We start from the raw sequence: 7,547 nt of genomic DNA, 5'->3' as shown, positions 1-7,547 counted from the left end.
TTCATTCACCAGAATGAAATTTCTTTGGATAAATGTCTTAGGTTTAATAAATTATGTAAATGTAAGCACTCATAAGAATAATATATATTTCACAACAATTACCAGTAGAACGTATTTGAGGTTGAACACATCAAAATGTTTAAAAAGAGGGGACAGGACTATTTTAAAAAGCAAACCTTGTATAAATATAAATTAGAGATGAGGAAATTTATCTTCAATTTTAAAAGATAGGTTGCCAAGCAATGAAACATATACGCCCACAGCAGCTTAGTAGTCAGAGCAGTCAACAAGGGTTGTCGCATATTTTTTCTTTTGTCAGTAATTAGAATATTTAGAATCTGATTACGAGTAACAACCCATTAAGTAATTATCAGAAATCATTAGAATTTGTTTGGATTGTTTGTCTTATGACCGTAAACACTGTGTATAAGTTTTCTAGCTCATCCAAAAGATTTCGGAAATTGTTGAAAATCAATAGGCTTCTTTGTCTCATGACCATAAACACTGTGTATAAATTTAAAGTCTATCAGATATTAACTTTAGCCTCTAGAGCATGCAGAAGATTTTTCAAAGTGATCAAGGGACGAAACTCTGGCAGTAATTATCAGAAATTGTTGAAAATCAAAACTTTTTTTTGTCTCATGATGTTAACACTGTGTATAAATTTAAAGTCTAACAGATATTTACTTTAGACTCTAGAACATCCAGAATATTTTTCAAAGTGATCACGGGACGAAACTCTGGCAGTTATTATCAGAAATTGTTGAAAATCAATACTCTTCTTCGTCTCATGACCGTTAACACTGTGTATAAATTTAAAGTCAATCGGATATTAGCTTCAGCCTCTAAAGCGTCCACAAGTAACGGACAGGGTGACAGGGGCGATGCCAATATACAACCACATTTCAATGTGAGCATATAAAAATTGTTCATTTTACTATAGTTATGGAACCTGGACCATGCTATAATCTGAATTTTTAGACATTTCTATTCAACCAATCAAAATATATATTTAGAAAAAATTGTTTATAATTTAATCACATTTTAATTTTGTCAAAAATATCCTGCCCCTGTTCTTATCCACAATATTACAAGTTAATTGATACAAAAATATGAAAACATTCCAATTTACATTTTATGAATGTAAAAAATCAATGCAAATTGCACATAAAGGCCAATTACATGAAGCTAAAGCAATAAATTTGGGACAAAGATATCAAAATTTAAGAATTTTTTGGACCAGCAATAAATCTGTTTTTGATTTTAAATCACAAACTACATGTATATAACAGACCTATTTTATGTAATTCTTTTATCTTTCGAGTTATATGTTGGCACAAAGAAATTGAAGTGGGGGATTTGGATCTAAAGATTTCAGGAGTTATGTCCCCTGAAATATGGATTTCAATCTTCAACTAAGATTTGATTATCACATTATTGTCTCTTTATGGAATGTAGTATCTGTCAAATTCAAAGGCTTTTATAATGCTACGTTCTGTTAAATCTGTACTGAATGATTTGAGAGAAACAGACTAGCATGTGAAAAGTAAGTGTTAAATATCACAGTTCAAAGTTCATGGGTTATACAATTTGTCATTCCCCTCTGTATACCATGCACAATACGATGTTGCACTAAATAATATGAAAGACATAAAAACAACTAAATTCAAAACTAATTAATTTGTCCTATATCTAGGTCTACAACGCAAGAATGTGTCAGTTCAACTACTGGTTGGTACGGTACAATTTCTTTTTCTCTAACACAAACCCAGAACACAATATTTTCGGCATGCTCTTCCATTTAGAGTTCTTGAAACACCCTTTTAAAGTAAGATAGATTTTTTCAATCATACACCAACCTCTAGTATCCTCTCTTAATGTCAAATAAAGTTCAAAGGTCGCTACTGTAGAAGGATCCATCTCGACACACGCAATTTTACGACATACATTCTTCTCTTCCAAATTAACATAAAGAACACACCCGCGTAAACCATAGGGTTCTTGACTAGACATTCTATATACATCTTGAGCAATTTTCGACATTGTACCACACGGAAACAGAATCTCACATTTAAATTTGGTATCTCTGGCAGTACGTAAAGATTCTTCTAATTTTGTTTTAATAGTCTTGCACTGCTGCATTTCACCTTGATCGGCAAATGTGCCATAACTGTTCAAACCAGGTGTATGGCAGTCTGAAAAAATAAAACAGAAACTCTTATTATTAATTCTGATTAGGAAAATATTCTATATTTTTTAGAAGGTATAATTGAGGTATGAGGGGAAAGCTATCTGAAAATCTTACAAGACATAACACTGTACATCGAGCGTTTGTGGGTTTTCACTGTTGTTTTCCATACATTTTTATTATGCAGTAGCACACACTACCACACGAATTACAAACCCAAATTTCCCTCTGCTCCAGAGAACATTTATGTTAGAACACCCCAAAAAAGGTGACTTTCGGATTTGTGTGGACAATACAAATTTACTGAGCTGGCCAATATTCCTCTTTCATCCAAAGTCAGTTGGAAATCAAAATATAACATTAATTAACAGTAGCCTAGAAAGAGGCATAATTTTCCTCAACATTGCACACTGCATGGTATGCTTGTCTTCATTATTAACCGGTTAGTGCAGAAAAGTATAATAGTAAGGGTTAAACACCATTTAATTAATTAATTCTTTATATCAAATTACGTTTAAAATACTTTTCGACACTTTTACGTCAAATCACATATCATTCAAGATCCAATGCATAATATAATTTGAATCATATTAATCAAAGTGACATATTTTATTTTATTTATTCGACATTATCTACTAACAAGTATTATAAGGATAATCTTATGACTTATTTTATAAGGCTAGGCTTCGGACGTTGACTGACATAGCAGCATGCATGTGACTCACCTTGCTTGCTTCTGTCATTGTCAGACTTTGTTTTGTCATCAACAAAATCATTTTCTATGACAAGTGAATAACCATTCTTTCTTGTGTTGTTCTTTCTTGCTAAGGTACCGAATATATCTTTAATCTTAAATAGCACTTTGTCCAAATCAAATGAAGTCGAGTTGTCTTCTTTGTATTCCATGGGTAGAGCAGAACCAAATGACATTTTGACGTCGTAGTTGAAAGTCTCGTGACTGACGTTTGCTCGAACGAACGTTCGTTCTGTAGAGTTCTTTTTGCGGCAACCACTTTTTGTTACAGTTTTGTAAGTACAGACAGAGAACACTTCACCATCAAAACTAATGAATCCTTTTCTTGATCAAGTAAATATTTCAAACTGTTGTGTAGTCACTGACTCCTATCTCAGCGATGAAGTCAGTTTCTAACTACAGCCGGTAAATCAGCTGTTTTATGCAGAGAATTATGTCATGTGGATAAATTAATCCAAATAAGGACATAGCTCAGTCCCGCCTTCATATCTCGACCAATCAAATAAAGGGTGGAATTTTCCGGAATTAATTGAGCTCGGCCGCAACGATATAATTATAGAGGTCAGGTCAAAGGTTAAATTGATCAGCTGTGAAGCCGGTAAATAAAGAGAGGCCATATCAGTTATGTTTTCTTTGCCATACCACTTAATAGCCGGTACGTGACATGCCCAACATAACGATTTATAAGACATATCACTACAATAGAAAAAAAAATCTTGTCTGCGATATCACCTCGGTGGAAACGGACGTAAAATACAACTAACACTAACTAATAGAAAAAAAAACTTGTGAAGGGGAAAGATAAAACCTATTGATGAAGACAAGTCTGTTTTCATGCACCCCCCCACCCTTTTATATGGTAGGCTAACAATAAAAAAAAAAGGGTATGTGTATTGACTGTCATCTCAAGAATTATGAAGACCGTTATTTGTTTCGCAAATATCACATGACAGTAAAATCCACAAAAAATCGAATCCATAATAATTGACCACTTATCATAAAACTCATTTCAAGTGAACATACCCCTGAACGCATTTCACAATCGACTTCACCTTGATAAACAAAAGTGGGATTTGAAACATGGTTCAGATTGTGACTATTTTTTATTGACAATGTTCAACTAATTTACGTTGGCATTGTAAATTTTTCATTCACACATGTCGCTATGTCACATATTGTCAAAGTATTCATATATTCAAGAGTATTCCAGTCCATGGGTGTATACAGTATTGGTCAAGGCTAGCTAAAAGCGACAATGTCAGTACGTTTTTTTAGTTGTTCACGGAAAGTTTTTTTTTCCTCCCGCGAACAACTAAAGTTTGAACAAACGTAGAACATTAATTGTCAATAAAAAAAATAAACAATTATGGTAAAGGCAATTATATATAGGAGAAATGCAGACCAGAACAAGCTAGAATAAACTTGAATAATATTTCAAATGATACCACACAAGTATTAACCTACGTTCAATTTGATCTTTAATACTGAATTTTGTTTAGTCAAATATGGAAAAGTGTGCAGTTTTATAAGTAATATAGTAGATCTAAATAATATTAAAACTCCTTAATATACTTCGTAAGTAATATAGTAGAAGTAGATCTATATAAAATTAAAGCCCCTTAATATACTTGAATTTACGAGACGGCGTATGAGTACACTTACTTTTTCCGGAACATCTGATACCACTTCGTGCATTTTTTTGTTTTTGAAAAAGGCCTTACCATTAATTTTTTAATACCCTTTGATACACCCGTGTACTGTAGACTTTATGGTTAGTTGGAGGATTGTGCCAAATGGCTTCTAGTCATTATCTGGATGACAAAATGTAGCATTAAGTGGTATCACCCCACCCCACCCCACCCACCCCCTCCTCCAAACGTAAACACACAAAAAATTGCAAATTAAAATGTGTTCATGAAAAATAAAACTTGTGATTGTTTTATACAGGACATTATAACCGACTTGCAGATAAAGTATGATAAGTAAACAGATAATTTGCGGTTAATAAAAACAGGTAAACGATAAACTGAATATCAGGTCATAAACAAATTCTATAAGGACGTTTATCAGTAGACGATATTGCCGGTCATTCTTCCTCGTTGAAAAAATCCGGAGTGTTGGTGTCGTGGGGGCGAGGGAAAGGGCGCAGTAAAATGGGAAGTCACCTAGCTGAATGCGGCGAAATACATTCATCTAAAGTTTTCTTTCATGACTTGGATATAGTGATTCTTTCCTCTTCAATAATTAAATATACAAATATACAAAGTGAATGTTAATTGTGGGGTTTGGGTTTCGTTTAAGTGGGTTGGGGTGGAGATGCGGTCGTAGTTAAAACCCTTTTGAAACAGTTAAGTTTGGTCACTTACATGATCTTCGCTTTCCCAATTTTATCATTATTAGATTTGTCTGGGTGGGGTGGCGGGACTAACGCGCGAGCTTGACATCATACGGTCTGTCACTGGGTCAAGTTGCGTGGTTTCGATTCCATAGTTGGACGTGACAGAGATTATAGAATTCAACTTCTAAAAGACCCCTTCGTTCGACCGAATTAGTGAAATAAAATGTAGGCCTTACATACGTTAGTCCCAAAATGATAGCTTGTGTTAAACGCTCTCTCTCTCTCTCTCTCTCTCTCAATTTCAATGTCACACGTGATATATAAAACCTATCTATGCTATCTGATAACAAAAGAGTGGACAATATTGAACAATTGAGCTCCTGTCTTTACTATTATACTGTAGCGGATACTTCACATAAACTTTACATGGTGAAATATGGGATTATACTAACAATGTACCGAGTGCTTGAACTTTCAAGTGTTAGGATGAAATTACAAACTGTAACCAGTTCATGTGTCGAAACCATAATAAAATATTTCATTGTTACGAAGTTGGTTTAATGGAAAATGGTTTAGATCTTGTCACTATGGGAAGATTAGAGGTTCAACTCTACAGTATGAATCAACAGTCGAACTGTTTTGCTAATATATCATACTTATTCATTATTTATATTCTAAATATGGTCCAGGCCCGTACCCAAAAGGGGGGGGCAATGCCCCCCCCCCCCCGAAAAAATGTTTTGCCCCCCCCCCCCCCCGAAAACAAATTTGCTGACCATAGCTCTAAAATACCTACTGTAGACTGTGCCGGGTGTGCCCCCCCCCCTTAAAACCTTCACTGCCCCTCCGAAGCTAGCAAGCTGGCTACGGGCCTGATTTGGTCACCTACTTTTCTGCACGGACTGGACTATTGAAGAATGAAGACAGTCGTACACCATGTGCTATATGGGGTAATTTTGCCAAGGATTCTTTTACGTGTATGCCAATGTGTACAAGAGTGCACATCGGTTTTCCGTCCCATCCGAACGAATGGGGCGCTTTTCCTTGCCAGGCGACAAGGAGATACATGTACCAGGCAAGACAATTTTAAGAAATTTCTAAGACAACACTAGGATCGAAAACGGGACCGCTTGGTTAGTGCACTAGTGCTATACTCACCGAGCCATCGTGGTTCCCCCAATTGGAATCATTGTCGGAATGGGCCTCAAGATTAATGGGGGTGGGTCTTACAAACACTATGGATTGTGCCAGCTCAGAGAAACGCCCACTAAAGGCCATTTCCCCGATTATATAATTATTGCATTATTGTTCTTCTGCTCTATGGGGTCACGGTGGCTAAGTCGGTAAGACGCTGGCTCGCTAGTCTTGATGATCGACAGAAATTCCGGCGTGGTTCCCCGATTGTCAGTGATGCAGGACGGAGGGCCTGACAAGGACAGCTGTCTAGTCGTTCGGATGGGATGAAAAACCGAGGTCGCGTGTAATTATTGGCGTGCACGTAAAAGATCCCTTGGCAGTAGGTCGTAGTGCCGCTGTCCGGGTAAAATTACCCTCATATCTCACTGTATGGCGTATGCTCATCTTCATTAGCCCCGTTCGGAGCAGAACAGTAGGACGTTAAACCCCATTTCATTTCTTCTGTTCTGCTTCTCTTAAATGTGGACCCATCCTTGTTTATTCCAACTTAATGGGATTCCCAATCAGAGAGAAAGTCGGTGAAGCATATTGGGTTGTTTACACGACGTTCAGCACGATCTTTAAATGTTTACGTAAACCTGAACTTTAAATCGCTTTAAAAGTATATCGTATTTATTTGGGTCGAACGTGAATGTCGTCAGCAGTCTATGCGATTTGATGCATGCATTATAAAAGACGATTACATACTGACATTAGACACTATTTAATCGTGTAACTTAAGTCAAAAAAGACTTAATATTGCATCAACTGCCCCGTTTCTTGTTCTTTGTAATAATAATAGGCATATTGCCTGACATTTTACATGTATAGTTATTATTGAAGTAATTAGGTGACCCAGGAGTGGCTACTTAAGTAAGATTTTGAATTTTAAAATTTATTTTATACATGCATGATGCAATTTATAGTATTAAAGATCGCAATTGTAGTTGCCATGCCGAAGAAATAACTTGAATAATATTGTAATATATACATTTAATATATGTACATTTCCGGAATTAAGTTCACAGTTTATCGTTGATCTTTTTTTTATCAAACTTAGTTTGAATGTATATTTGATATATCAGACATAT

This window comes from Patella vulgata, chromosome 2 (genome assembly GCF_932274485.2).
Source record: "Patella vulgata chromosome 2, xgPatVulg1.2, whole genome shotgun sequence".
NCBI lineage: Eukaryota > Metazoa > Mollusca > Gastropoda > Patellidae > Patella > Patella vulgata.
This window is presented reverse-complemented; position numbering follows the sequence as displayed.